The 15,935-nt window shown below is 44.6% G+C and overlaps 1 long non-coding RNA gene across 3 annotated transcripts in view; it reads left to right on the plus strand.

The window, feature by feature from the left end:
• LOC310751943 overlaps positions 1–13,493 on the plus strand; it is a 414,687-nt gene extending 401,194 nt beyond the window's left edge. For 2 of the 3 annotated variants that reach the window (XR_014542702.1, XR_014542703.1), the window contains exon 2: positions 12,241–13,493. This is a non-coding gene — a long non-coding RNA (uncharacterized lncRNA). Of the gene's footprint in view, positions 1–7,891; positions 8,385–12,240 lie in introns of those variants that run through there. The other variant, XR_014542704.1, reaches the window with a different exon arrangement.
• The last annotated feature ends 2,442 nt before the right edge of the window (positions 13,494–15,935 follow it).

Here is a 15,935-nt window from a genome sequence, read left to right on the forward strand (position 1 = left end):
TGTGAGCCACCCTGAGACCTCCAGGTACAGGGCGGTGTATAAGTTGAATAAATAATAATAATAATAAGTGCATAGCTTGGGGGTTACTCCTGGACAATCCTGTCACTAGAGGCCCAAGTGTCTCCTGTGTCTAGAAGTGACTTTTAGCAGCTTCACCTGGTTCACTAGCTATAGCCATTCCTGACCACTGTAGTCCACTGAAGCATTGGTAACATTGAGGCTGGATTACTGTAATGCTCTCTGTGTTGGGCTGCCCTTGGCTCTGGTTCAGAAAGCTCCAGCTGATACAGAATATGGTGGCCAGATTGCTGCTGGCCATCAATACATGACACCTTTGTGAAAACAGCTGCACTGACTGCCCATCTGCTACCCAGCCAAGTTCAAGGTCCTTGTATTAATTTACAAAGCTCCAAATGCCTTAGGTCCAGGGAACCTCAGGGAACACCCAAAAACCTTATACCCTAGCTAGGTCACTGAGATCATCTGCAGGAGTGTCGCTGGTCGTTCCAAAAGTTGGCAAGGCTCATTTGATAATAAGATACTGCGCATTTAAGTGCCATTGGCCCAGTCCTGTGGAATCTTCCGGCAACAGATATTCTGTGCCAACTTTTAAATGCTTGCTAAAGCTTTTCTATTCTGCCAGGCCTGTGCAGACAATTAAGAGCGTGCCCTTTCATAGCAGTTGATTGATGGCTCTTTTAAACTTTTGTATAGCTTTTATTGTGCAGCTTTATGTTTTTACTGCCATAAACCTATTTGATATATATGTATGTATTATGACACAGAGGTATACAAATATTTTAATCAATCAATCCATTGACAAATGTGTCTGATCGTCCCGGCCAACTTTAAACAAAGGGAGTTTGCAAGCACTAGCTATATTTTATTGACTGCTTGAACAATGAGCTGTCTTTTTAACTCTGGGAATTGCAAAGCACAACGAAACATATATTTCACACCGGAGCACAATTCTGGCTGATGAAATAGAACCTCAAGGCCACCTTTCTGTCATCAAGTCAAAACAGCTGCAGATTTGGAAACCATGTGACTCACAAAACCGGTTTCCAGGGCAATTGTGGATTTGGGTGGGTGGGAGGCCCCTCTAAAAGCAGCTTTGTCTAATAGAGATTCATTACTTAGTCTCAGATGTGGGGAATAACCCCAGGTAAGATGTGATTACTATAATAGCAGGCGTTTGCTTATGCGGATGGTTTGCCTGGTGCTTTTGAAGAGCACTAGGGTTTCATTGTTCCAAAGAAGCGCTTCCTTTCCTCCCAACCTCCTGGGTATTGTTGTCCCCATTTCTTCGGCTAATGGAGCTTCAATTATTTCCGCGGCTGTTACAGAGAGGCTGAGCAGATCTTGCCAACGTGGCAATGGGGTGCCGCCTGACTTTGCAGTAAGTAGGCTTTTTCGGTAGAAAGTGCATATTTCATCACAGGCGATGCTTCCTTCCCACCCACCGCACTCCAAGATTTTGGGGATTCAGCAGCTATATTTTTAAAGAAAGCTGAATATGCAGAAATGTGCCTCCTTAGGTAAAGAAGGACGCACCTCAAACTCCTCTGTTTAATTTCTGTAAGTGCAGGTATGGGACACTTCTGTCTTAGGTGCTTGGCTGGGATGGTGGGGGTCTGCTTCACTGGTAAGGAAAGAATCATGCTCTGTCCAGGTCATTTTCTTCATATTCATTAGGGATAAACCAAACATATGAACATAGAAAGAGTCTGATGGATCAAGCCAATGGCCCATTTAAGGCTAGCATCCTGTACTCACAATGGCCAAGCAAATGCCTGTGGGAATTCACAAGTGGGACTCGTGCACAAGAGCACTCTCCCCTCCTTTGGTTTCCAACAACTGGAAGTCAAAAACATCCAACCATGGAAGCAGAGCAGAGCCATTGTGGCTAGGTGTCAGGCGGCTGCCACCAGCTCCCTCAGCTGGTTGCCCAGGAACGTACAAAGACAAGGAAATGTTTCTTATCATCTGCTTTTTATTTAGTATTTACAGAGAGAGGCTATAGAACCCAGCCTCTTGGATAATGGCATTGTTCCGAGTGAATCTCCACCCCCATCTCTCCCACTTCCTCATTTGTCACTTCTACAGATGCTGACAAGTGCCCTCTGCCTTTGAGCTCTTTGGGTTGGGATGTGTCCAAGGGAATGGGGGCAATTCGCAGGCCCCCAGCTGGCTCCAGCCCACCGGCTGGCGGCTGGCAAACTCTGGTCATTGGAACAGCATCAAAACAGTGGCACACAGCTTCAGAAGCTGTCAGAAGTTGGGCACGCAATCCAGCAGAGATAAGAACTCTTTGCAACGGAAGGGCGGACAGAGGCATATGTAAGCATATTTACAAGCAGTTTATTCAGCATAGATCAGGGCAAAGAAAAACATGTCTGCTCTCCTTCATGTCCAACAGCAGGAAGCATAAGCAAAACCTATACGCAACGGAAGTTCCCAGCAGGCTGTCCTGGAAGTAAACAGACATGTGACATACAACAGCTCCACATGCCTGTTCTAAAGGTGGAAAGGAACATCTATATCCTAACACTTTGCTCTCCTACTTTCAAGGCTTTCCAGGTTCTAGGAGGGGGGTGGGTCTGGAATGCTATCTAAAGACCCTGTGTTCATCAGCTGCTGCCCCCCTGGTGCTTCCTCTTCCTCCTCCTCCTCTCCCATTATTTCCCAACTTTTCGCCTCATCTGCCTCTGAGCTGTGACCTCCCTCAAACCCCTCTGTAATCCTGAACTGTCTTCCTCTTCTCTGGAAGGGTCAGGCTGGGGAGGCGGTCTCTACCATTCCTCCTCTGCCCAGTCCCTGTCACTAGGAGCCATTGAAAGCCTTCTCCTCTTCTTTCAAAGTCATTCAAGTGCGTTGGCATCCCTACTTCCCACTGGAGCGAGTTCCACAGTTTAACTCTGCAAAGCATGGAGAAGGACTTCTAAAATCTGTCCATATAACTTCCAACATCCAACATCCATGAGTTCTAGTGTTGTGAGAGAAGGAGAAACGCTTATCTCTGTCCACTTTCTCCATGCCACCACAATGGGGACTGTTATGCTAGCAGTTCCCAAAGGGGCTCACCCAGAAGGTGGGCTGTCTATAGATTTGAACAGCAGGCCAGGTGTCTGAATGTGGATCCCTGCCCTATGCAATGTCAATGCAGCATACCTGATTGCAATTAATAAAGGCCACATTCACAGCAGAAATACAAAGCCTACAATAACAATTTAATTGCTAAAGGATCCTGGGAACCATAGGTTGTCACGAGTGTTGGGAGCTGTTAGGAGATCCCTGTTCCTTCCCAGAGCTACAACTCTGAGTGGTCTAGGATTGTCAAATTAGGAATCAATGTCTCTTTCCAGGGAATTCAGGGAAAAACAATAGCTCCCAAGATTTTTTGATGGCGGAAGTGTTTAAAGTTGGATAATAGGGCTTTAAATGTGTGGTGTGACAGACCCTGCAAGTGCCCCTATTTTCCAGGTACAGTCCTGGATTTACAGATGCCGTCCTGGTTTCTGATTTGATCCTGGAATGTCCCACTTTTTCTTACTAAAGGTAAAGGGACTCCTGACAGTTAAGTCCTGTCGTGAACGATTCTGGGGTTGTAGCGCTCATCTCGCTTTACAGGCTGAGGGAGGCACATTTGTCCGCTCTGCAGACAGTTTTTCTGGGTCACGTGGCCAGCATGACTAAGCTGCTTCTGGCGCAATGGAACACCAGCACCAGAGCAGAGCATGGAAGCACCGTTTACCTTCCCGCTGGAATGGTACCATTAATCTACAGTGGTACTTCAGGTTAAGTACTTAATTCGTTCTGGAGGTCTGTTCTTAACCTGAAACTGTTCTTAACCTGAAGCACCACTTTGGCTAATGGGGCCTCCTGCTGCCGCCGCGCCACTGGAGCACGATTTCTGTTCTCATCCTGAAGCAAAGTTCTTAACCTGAAGCACTATTTCTGGGTTAGCGGAGTCTGTAACCTGAAGCGTATGTAACCTGAAGCGTATGTAACCTGAGGTACCACTGTACTTGCACTTTTTGGCATGCTTTCGAACTGCTAGGTTGGCAGGAGCAGGGACTGAGCAACGGAAGCTCACCCTGTCGTGGGGATTCAAACCACTGACATTTTGATCAGCAAGTCCTAGGCTCTGTGGTTTAGACCACAGCGCCACCCGCGTCCTCCACTTTTTCTTAAGATGTCCCTAATTTCATCAGAGAAATCTTGGAGGGTGTAAAGCTAGGACTGTCATGTCAGAAGTCTAAATTCTGGCACATTTTGAAATACGGCAACCCTAAGTTGTGCGCTTCACGAGCCAGGGAGATAAGTAACTAAATTACCTTTAGAAGACATCTGCAGGCAGCCCTGTATAGGGAAGCTTTTTGATGTTTAATGTTTTATTATGTTTTTATATTTGTTGGAAGTTGCTCAAAGTGGGTGGGGTAACCCAGACAGGTGGGCAGAGTATAAATATTATCATCATCATTTTGAATAGGACATCCCTATTTTCATGAGGGAAATGTTGTAGGTTATGGTGTTAATGTGGCCAGAGTTGTAGCCCAGTTTTGAATGATGTATGTCCAGAGATGGAAAGAAGAAACAGTCCCAACTAAGGAAGACTGGCAACAAAAACTGATGGAGTATACAGAAAGCCAAAACTTACAAGAAGATTAAGAAATCAAGAAGAGAGATGTTTTAATAATGAATAGGGAAAATTTGTGGATTATTTGAAGAACTGTTGTAAACAGCTTACATTGTTAGCAGGACTGATATAAACATGTGCAGTGAGAATAACTTAAATAGAATATAAAGAATAACAAGTAAATAGATTGAAATTGGATACGCAGTGGTAAAAGTTATAACATAAGTAAATGCAGAAAGTGGGGAAGGGGGTTAATATGAAGATCTGGTGTTTTAAATTGTTAAAATATTTGTAAAATGAGAAATAAAATTATTTAAAAACCAACAAAATTGTAGCCCAGTTTAACCCACCCCCTGGACCAATGTGTTTCATTTCTTCCTGCACCAGTGAGGACGCCCCATCGTGCATCACCACAAGGACCTCGAAGCAGTTTAGAAAAGGCAATAGAAAATATTCATTAAGAAAAGCAAGCATTAAAAACAAAACATTAAAATATATAATAGAAGCAGTAATTTTATAAATAACAATACTTACGAAAGGCACTGTTCAAAATGGTATAAACAGATTACGCACCTGCTAAAATTACATGCCGAGGTAGACTGGCTTGTTGGAACAAAGAAGGGCTTTGACGGGCACCAGAAACAATACAGCAAAGGTGTCTGCCTAATATCAAAGAGCAGGCAGTTCTAAAGGGCACACTAAAGAGTTGGTTTCTTTCAATGGGATGAGCCATCTACCCATAATACCCGGTAAATGAGGCTAGGTGCCCACAATAAGACACGGGAGCGTTTTTGAAGAACACCAACAAAAGGCAAACATTATTTTCCTGATTAAAGGCTGGCAAACACCACTCCTGATTCGCAATTTTTAAAAACCCTTTTCGCCAGACTCAGTGGTGGTAGATGGGTTCAGGCCTGCCAGCCTCTGCTAGCTTCATGATTGTCGAGTTTCCCCTTCCAGTCCCCAAATGTGTGCATGGACAGAAGTGTCAGGTCATAAACAGGTTCCTGCTGGCATTAGCCAACAGAAAGCCCCACTGACTTACAGCTCAAACCCTTAATAAGTTGTTGTTGTTTTTTGTCAGCAGTCTAGCTCATGATAACAAGATGCTGGAAGAACTTGGCAGGTGCTTCTTTGACAAACTGGTTCAATAAAGCAGACATCTTCAACCCTTCCAGAACCTGCTTTTAATCCAAACATACATTTGGGATCTATTTCTTAATCTTTTACCATATATCTTCATGGTGGCAGTGCTCCTATTGTGACCGTCCTTGGATCAAGCTGTGACCCATTGGTGGGTCCTGACACGCCAGTTGAAGGCTACTGGTGTTGATGATACTGAGTTAGATGGATTGAGGGTTTGACTACAAGGCAGCTTCCTACGCTTCATACAGAGAAACTAGTTGAACCCTAGTGCAATAAGGCATATCCTGTTTTCCAGGACAATAACACACATGACAAGGAACTCATAAGTCACTTACCCTCAGCAGCTAGGAATATCCTAACTAGACATTGGAAGGACCTATCAGGAGTGGACACAGGTACCAAAATATATGGGAAACCACACTGCTAGAAAATTTAACCAACAAACTTAGACTAGCATGGGGACAAGCGAAGGAGGGTGCCTTCACCCAGGTTTGGCACCCCTTTATCACATTTGTTGGTGTTGTTGTTTAGTCATTTAGTCGTGTCCGACTCTTTGTGACCCCATGGACCAGAGCACGCCAGGCACTCCTGTCTTCCACTGCCTCCCGCAGTTTTGTCAAACTCATGTTGATAGCTTCGAGAACACTGTCCAACCACCTCGTCCTCTGTCATCCCCTTCTCCTTGTGCCCTCAATCATTCCCAATATCAGGGTCTTTTCCAGGGAGTCTTCTCTTCTCATGAGGTGGCCATACATACATGGCATAATAAGACAATGACCTATCCCCCACAATCAATATGGCTAATCTGACCCGACAACCCCACTCCACCCTCGCACATTCAAACAAACCATGCTGCAACCAGCCGAACACAACCAACCAAGCTCTGGAACCTCCAATCTCTGACAATGCCAATAAAAATAAATATATAAAGAGGTCCCCCCCTCTTTTGCCCCCAACCACACAATAACTATGGCCGAATGTAAACGAACTGTGAAAAAGACTTTATGAATTGAGAGTGGAGATGCTATGTGTACTTTTCCGTGTTTAATTGTTTGTTTTGTTCCTAGTCCCTGTGTTAGAAGAAGACAGAGTTGTAGTGGTAGTAGCTATGAAAGGGAAGTGGTGGTCTAGTTCAAGGATGGAGAACACCTCTGGCCCTCCATATATGATACGATACGAAATGATACGATACGATATTCTTTATTGTCATTGTCCCATACAGAACAATGAAATTGAAAATCTACATCAGACATTCAGAAACCAACAAGCCTGCTATCCCAGCCTGGTTAGCCCCCTAAAAAGTCTGATACCCCATAATTAAATACAATACACTCCTATAGAGACTACATTACACTGCATTTAAAACCAAAATCGCATTTGGATAGAAACTGTTTCTCAGGCGGCTAGTCCTAGTCTTTATAACCCTTTACTTTTTTCCAGAAGGCAAAAGCTGAAAGAGATCATTTCCGGGGTGCGCACTATCCTGCGCTATCTCTGCAGCTTTCTTATGGCATTTGGAAGCATAGATTTGATCCAAGGTGGGAAGAGTGTTGTTGGACTACAACCTACCATCATCTCAGCTAGCGTGGACAATGCTATGGTACAACTCCAACTTCTACAACATCTAGAAGACCACATGTTCCACCCCTGCCATGAAACCTGGTGTCTCCACACACAAACCCTACAAATGTGGCTAAGTGGTTGGGGTTGACACAGAAGAGGTCCTAAGAAAAAGTGTGAGTCTAAGATGCCACTTTGTGGCCTTAGATCCATTAATAACCTCAGAATTGCATTGTGCTGGAGATTAGACTGGCGCAGACTGCCGCTATCCTTCAAAATCATTAACAACAACCCTGCAGTTGATTTACATATAATAGAAAACAGCTTTCAGGTTCAAAAGACACTGATATAGTGACTGCAAGGGATTAATTTAAAGTGTCTGGTGATCCTTGAAGATAAGTCTCCGAGACAGCTGTTTTCTCCTGTCCCCACCATGAAACAAGCTATAGAGAAGATGAATCACAGCCATTAGTTTATTAATCAGCTTTAGACAAACTGTGCCTCGGAGGGTTCTGGACGAACTTGAAGGAAATGTGAGGTGCACGTTCTAAGTCTGGGCTGGCTTTCAGCAAACAAAAAACAAACAAACGTTCTGACACTTTCAAAGGTAGGCAAGTGAAATTAAAAGTTGCTTTTGGGAGTGAGGGAGCATCTCAGGAAGACGACTGCTTCTGACTTGTTGGGAAAGAAGCCTGAGAGTCTGGGAACAGGCAGTTTTCCAAACCCAGGATTGCTGAAATCAGCATTGGTTTGGTGCTCCAGTGTTCCCTTGATACAATTAAAAGGAAGCAGAAGGGTGTAACAGCAATGTGTTGCTGCCCTATATTAAAACCAGGTGCTGAGAGACAACGCTCAATTGCTGTAATCAGGGAGGAGGAACAATTATAGCAATTTCAGAGAAGCGCGAGGCATGCGGGAAAATTGGAGCCACATGAGCAGAGGGTGTTTCCTACCCGCGAGGCTCCTGAGCAGATGGTATAAGAGCTCTTCCTCCTCCGCTCTCTTCCAGCCCAATCTGCTGAAACTTGTGAAGAGTCAGGTAAGGTCTGTTCAAAGGCAAGGGGCTCAGATCTCTGTATAGCAAATGAAACACCAATTGTGGGGTAGGAGTTTTTGCTTTTGCTTAAAGTGCATGTTTGCTGAGAGGAAAAAAACCCACTATATTGAGCGTGGCTTACTTGCAGGTAGCAGGGCAAATGTCATGTTAACCTTGTGGCTAAAAGCAGCAGGACTTGAGGGATCAGCTAAGCCTTCGATCCAGCCATAGTCCCACTGCTCATGAGAGCCGGGGGTGGAAGATAAAAGGGGATGCCTCTTTGCTGTGCTAGTTCCCAGGCTGGTACAGAAAAGAGGCCTGGATCAGGCCCATTGCTATCACGCGACGGCAGCAGGGTCATCTTGAGATCCCTTGCCATCTTACCTCTAACTCTGAAAGCTATGTTTCAGAAGGTTCCATGGGCTATTGCTGATGGAGATGCCACCAGCCGTAGCTTCCACCTGTCTGTCATTTGGGCAGATGTCTTGGGGAAATTCCTTAGTGGTGGGTCTCCTGCATTGATGAAGGCTAGCATAGCAAGGCAAGGCTATGCATAGGGAAACCTAGATGTCATCCAAACAATCCTTCAGCACAGCAGATTTTTTGAGGGGGGTGGTTATATCCAATGTGAGTCTTACTGAGAGAAATTTCATTGAAGTTAAGGAGGATGACTACCTTAGACTCATTAATTTCAATTGGTCTACTCAGAGTAAAAGTCGCATTGGATGCTTACAACCTAGGAGTGGTTTGTGCTGTTATGCCTAGTGCCTGGCTCTCACACAAAACAGGGGTTTTTTGTATTAAAAAAGGAGTTCAAGTAGCTATTTAGATGCAATAAAATGGGTGTGTAGAAACTTTGGAGTGGACGGTTGAGAACTGGACAGCATAGTCTCCTCCCCGCTCCTGGCCACCCCAATATTTTCTCAGTAGCTATGTGGCTAAGTGTTATGGGATATTTATGGTGACATATTTTTAGTTTTCTTTTATGTATGCAAAACTGGGGGTTGCAGGCTCATAGCAACACGCCAGATTGATGTGGGGGTGGAGGGTGGTGTGGGGGTAGATGAAACAGTCAAGGGATTTTCAAGGTAACAAAAAGAACAAGATGACTGGTGAAGTGGAATATGCATAGTTCAATGGTAGAACATCTGCTTTGCATGGAGAAGGTCACAGCTTCTATCCCTGGCAATAATAATAATAATAATAATAATAATAATAATAATAATAATAAATGATAATAATTTATATCCTGTCTATCTGGCTGGGTTTTCCCAGCCATTCTGGGTGGCTCCCAACAGAACTAAAAGCACAATAAAACATCAGGCATTAGAAGCTTCCCTAAACAGGGCTGCCTTCAGATGTCTTCTTCTAAAAGTCAGATAGTTGTTTACCTCCTTGACATCTGCTGGGAGGGCATTCCGCAGGGCAGGTGCCACTGGTTCCCTGTAACCTCACTTCTCACAGGGAGGGAACCACCAAAAGGCCCTCGGTGCTGGACCTCAGTGTCCAGGCTGAATGATGGGGATGGAGATGTGCCTTCAAGTATACTGAAGGTATATCTCTGAGTAAGGTATATCTCTGAGTAAGACTGGGCGAAATTCCTTATCTTAAACCCTTAGAAACTGCTGCCAGGGTTGATAATACTGAGAAACGTGGACCAATGGTCTGACTTGGAATAAAGTAGCTACCCATGTTCTGGGGCATTTTTTTCAGCCGGAACTCACTGGAACTCAGTTCTGGCAACTCTCAGGTAGACGTCATTGCCATTCAAAGAGAATGAGGGAGGTGTTCATGGTGAGTTCCCGCACCATTTTTTCTAGAAAAATAGCACTTCTGTGTTCCGTTTTTATGAGGGTTCTTCAAATTCCTGTCTGTGACTATATGGAATGTGGGGAGGATGTTAGTTTGGTTTCCAATTTATTCCCCACTTCCTGAGACAATACACAAACTGAAATGCAGCCATCCTATGAAATTTGTTCTCCTCTGAATTTCCGATACAGCTTTCCAACCCCGTCCCAATGTGCACTAAACTACATAGATTAGGGAACTGTGTATATTAAAATACACATATTAGTACAAATAGCCTCTTTCAAAAACAAATAGTAGGCAAAAGGGCATACAAAAAGGTCCATATTAGACGAAATTTGCATTAAAATTCTGATTATTTTTGTGAGGACATGTATATATGATGCAGAAATATGAGGAAGATGAGAAAATGAAATATATAGATTTGTCTATTCCTATCTGTGAATTGTGAGTAATAGTCATAGTAATAGTAGTAGTAATGGTAATAGTATTGGTAATAGTAGATCGCAATAGTGGTAGCAGTAGTAGTAGTATTGGTATTAGTAGCAGTAGTAGTAATGGTGATAGTAGTAGCAGTAGTAATAAGAATAAGTAATAGTAGTGGTAAAATAGTAGTAATGATATTAAAAATAGTAAGATGATGAAGATGACAATGAGGATGCAGTTTTTCAGTCAAACTCTTTGTGATAATGAACAGTTCTCTCCTCCCTGGTGATGGAAATAATAATAATAATAATAATAATAATAATAATAATAATAATAATAATAATTTATTTGTACCCCGCCCATCTGGCTGGGCTTCCCCAGCCACTCTGGGCGGCTTCCCAAAAAAATATTTAAATCCTCTAATACATCAAACATTAAAAGCTTCCCTAAAAAGGGCTGCCTTCAGATGTCTTCTAAAAGTCTGGTAGTTGTTGTTCTCTTTGACATCTGGTAGGAGGGCGTTCCACAGGGCATGCGCCACCACCGGGAAGGCCCTCTGCCTGGTTCCCTGTAACTTGACTTCTTGCAGTGAGAGAACCACCAGAAGGCCCTCGGCGCTGGACCTCAGTGTCCGGGTAGTACTATGGGGGTGGAGACGCTCCTTCAGGAAGAAGGCCTCTGGTTAAAATTGCCACCCAACTTTATCTAGAAAGAAGAGAGTGGGGGTTGATTTGCTCATAACCAATATAAGAATCCTGAAAGTATCTCTTGTGTAGAAGAGACATTGAGGAAAGGCCATAGCTCAGTGGGGTAGAGCAGGGATGTCCAACAGGTCGATCATGATCTACTGGTCAATCCCCGGGAGGTGTTGGTAGATCAGTCGATCGCGGGCTCCCTTTCCTTTGTGTTGGGAAAACAGCAACTGGCCCCACCCCCTCACCCCATCCACATTCATGCATGATCGCTAGAATGGAAGACGGAGTTTTTGCTGTGAGGCTGATCGCTTCCTTAGCGATCTTTTGGTGAGCAACTTTTCCCCTTTCCCCTTTATCAACATTTTTGAATCTCCTCCCTAAAAAAAGATTGCAGTCTCTTGGGAGTTGGACATCCCTGGAGTAGAGCATCATCTTTGCATGCAGAAGGTCCCAGGTTCAATCCCTAGGACACCTCCAGAGAAAACCCTGTATAGACCCTGGAAAGCCACTGCCAATCAGATACCAATGGGAAGCACGCGGGCAGGACCTGGGTGCAACACTGGGTGCAAACTGGTATTCAGAGACATGCTTCCAAAATAGTGTTGGTGAAACATAGCCATCATAGCTAGAGGCCAATGCTTTAGGTCAGGCCTGTCCAACCGGTCGATCACGATCTACAGGTTGATTGTGGGCTGTCCCTGGTCATTCCTGGTTGAGCTCCAGCGATTGCCCAATCACCCCTCCCAAAAAACTTAACAACTTTGGTCATCCTTCCCCCAAAAAACTCAACAACTCTGGTCGATCCAATGGGTAGATCACTGCCAGTTTATTCATAGTGGGAGTAGGTCGCAGTCTCTTGGAAGTTGAACACCCCTGCTTTAGGTTAATTGCTTCATTATTTGTGATATGTGTCTTTCCCCACTTCATTTTAGATTTGCCTCCCACCACATAGCCATGGTTTTCCCCGGGGAGCTTTGTGGCTACAACGTCTCCTGCAGCACAAGCCTCCCCTCAACAACACTCCTATTGCAACCACCAGCTGTTGTGGCTGAAACAAAGCTGACGGACCTAGAGATCCTCATCCCGGAGCCCCCGCCTTGTGAAATCCCAGAATGTGGCTTCGATCCATGCCACTTGCCTCCATGGTACTGCCACCTGCCTCCTGAGCCACCCATCATTTTTGCCACCTTCGCCACTTGCCTTCACGAAGCATAAGTGTGGCTTGCCGGCGGCCATCTTGCAATAGGCCCATTTCAGGCAGGAGGCGCTGTGGACAGGAAGTAGGGGCTGCATTAGGAACGGGAGTCTGGAGCAATGCTCCACACATTGGGGCCACACTTGTTATTGGCGCCTGTCCTTAAAGGTTCAGGATCGGCAGCCATCATCCATTTTGTATATCCATGTAGTAGAAGTTTGAAAACAACAACAATAATAATCACAGGTGCTGTGAATTACAGTTTTAGCCCGAGTCTTTCTTTTTGGAGTGGGGCAATTCAGGTGACTATGTCCAGAACATTCCAGAAGACGCAGGTTGAGAGGTGGGAGGAGGTGGAGGAAGAGGTGGAAGAGGAGTTAGTAGGCCTAAAACAGCATCAAGGGAACCTTTGGTCCTTCAGACACTGTTGAGCATCATCAGTGGTTGGGGATGATTGGAGCTGTACTTCATCCTATTTGCTGGATCCTATGTTCCCGTTCCCTGGCCTAAACCATACCTCAAGGGTGGCTGACCAGGGATCATCCAGATATTGCAGAACTACAACTCCAGTCAACCCCAGCCAGTATTGCCAGTGGTCAAGGGAAACTGTAGTTCATCAGCCTCTCAAGAGCCACAGGTTCCCATACCTGTCATAAGTCTGCCCGCAGTTAAAGCTTTCTTTGTTGGCCATCAGATTGCTTCCTAAACTGCTGGTACCAGAGGCACATTTCCCCCTCCCATTTAAATATCAGTCATACATCATCCAGGTATTTCCTTTCCGAGTGTGAGTAAAGGGGAGAACTATATGTCATTGGAGTTGCCCACCCAAATGTAATGGCAATGCCTCTTTGGAGGGTATTGTTGAGCCTCTGTGTCATTAGGCACACCTAATGCAGATTTGTACAGTCCTTGAGCCAGATACCTTTCTTCTTATGCTATGTAGAGTGCTGTGTACATAGAAGGTGAAATAAATAATATTATGAAACAAAAGCATCTGGTTCATCAGAGGTATGTTGGAAGCAGAGAACACCAGCAGAGAGTACCATGAAGAACATTAGCAGGCATACACTTCGCAGTAATTCACTGCAATCCTAAACCTGCATACTCAGAAGTAAGATGCACTAGGCATGCACACACCAGTTTCTTTTGTGGGCCACAAAGTTATGAAACACTGTTCGGATATTAATACAGTAAATGTCAACATTTTAGCGAAGGAGACAAGATGGAGGAGGACCAGGTGGGGAGGACCAACCATAACTTATGTCATGCAAAGATACTTGCAAAGTCCATCTGATGACATCATTAAAGGCATTTGAAAATGTTCTTTGGCTTTGTTGCTTAGACAATAAAATGCATTGTACAAAAATATATGTAGTACTTACTCCACCTAATTAGATTCCACCCTATGATTTAGAACCGGGATGGGGAACCTGATGTTGTTGGACTCTAATTCCCATCAGTCCCGGCCAGTATGGCCAATGGTCAGGGATGATGGGATATGTAATCCAGCAATATCCAGAGGGCCGTAAATTCCCCACACCTGTCCTAGTCCAATAATGTCCCAACCAATCAGGGATCATACATTAAAAGCACTCACAGAGGGCTGGGGAGCCCATGGCTATTCAGATGTTGTTGGATTCCCAGCTACCACCAGACCCAGTGGTCAGCAGAGCCAATGGTCAAAAGTTGTAGCTTGGTAACATCTGGAGGACCACAGATTCCCTGTTCCTGGTGTAGATAATACTTACCTAGATAGACAAATGGGCTAATTCTAGATAAGTAAGTGGGCATGTTTCTCTGTACACGTTGCAGACTCCAATTCCCATTATCCCCAGCCAACATGGCCCAGTGGTGGATGTTGTCCATTGGGATTGGTTGGGTGGAAATCAGGGAAAGCCAATGACAGATAAAGCCAACTTATTCTAATTTTGTCTCCGTCCTTCTCCCTGATGGGTTCTATAAGGGCAACATTGAGACCAAGGAGGAGGGGGAGGAAGCTGGACTATCTCCTGGGCTGGTTATAAGCAAGAAGTCAGGAAGGTGGGTGAAGGCTAAAGGCAGACTGGGATTGGTAGGACAGTGCCCCCACTTTCCCTAATAGACCAGTTTCCACTGGTGTGGCCAATGGCCAGGGATCATGGGAGTCATAGTTCAAAATCTGGATTTGCGGAAGGCCCTCATCTATGGCTTAAGAGGTAGCAACGGAAATGTGATGGAAATCAAATGCCAAGGAAACATACAATTAAATCCCACACCATCAATTTTATGGGAGTACTAATGAGGTGCTATTGCAACTATCTCCCATAATCATTACATTCCCCACAAACATGACATTTTAATTATGGGCTATTTCAAATTTTCAAAATACCGGTCCATTACTTCCTCGCACTGTCTATGGCCAACAACAACAAAGTAAAAGTAAACAAAAACCACAGTTCATTTGCCAATAAACACAACTATGTTTTACAGTTCAATCCTGCACATGTCTACTCAGAAGTAAGTCATATTGTGTTGACTGGGAATCCTAAGAATCATAGTTCAAGGTCAACCAGAGAGCTTCATGGCTGAGCATGACCAGGCGCAAGGGGAAATATTAAAATACAGAGCTGCCCTTGAACAAAGTGAAAGTGTGACTTGAAATCTGAAAGTTCCACCTCAGTGAGATTTGAGGAAACAGCTAAAGACTGGCTGCAAAAACCCAGACATGTTTCTCAGAGAGGTTCCACAGGGCCCAATTCCCTTCATTAGGGGTGGGAAACCTGTGGCACCTCCAGACTTTGGACTCCAGCAACACTCCATCAGCTTCATCTGTCAGTGTGGCCCATCTACAGGTATGCTGGGAGTCGAGTCTATAATCACTGGGAATGCCAGTTTCCCCTTATACCTGCCCTAGGAGAAAGATAGAAGAAGTATGGACCACTGAAATCCTCATGGACTAGTCTATGGCTCTTAGTTGTAACGGATATATATTACTTTCATTATCAAAAACAGTACATCTCTGAATACTTACAGCTGTGGAACAGCTTCCCATTGGGATATCAAACGCCACTGGAGAGAAGGACAGCCCTCATCACTTGCTTGTGAGCTTCCCAGAATCATCTGATTGGCCACTGTGAGAACAGGATTTTGGATGGTGGTCTGCATTTGTTTTGCACAGAAGCCCCCTCAGAATAAAGGTACTTAAAATTATTCAATAAGGTTCAAAATGGATCAGATCTTTATTGCCATGTAGTGTAACTCAGAGAGCTCTTCTGAGGGGAAATGCAAAATGCAGGAGCAGGGACCGAGGAACGGGAGCTCACCCTGTCGCGGGGATTTGAACCGCTGACTTCTGATCGGCAAGTCCTAGGCTCTGTGCATTTATATTCCACTTTTCCTCCAAGGAGCTCAAGATGGCGTGCTTAGTGTTCTCCTGCTCCCTCCACTTTATCC

This window comes from Podarcis filfolensis (assembly GCF_964270895.1).
Source record: "Podarcis filfolensis genome assembly, chromosome: 16".
NCBI lineage: Eukaryota > Metazoa > Chordata > Lepidosauria > Squamata > Lacertidae > Podarcis > Podarcis filfolensis.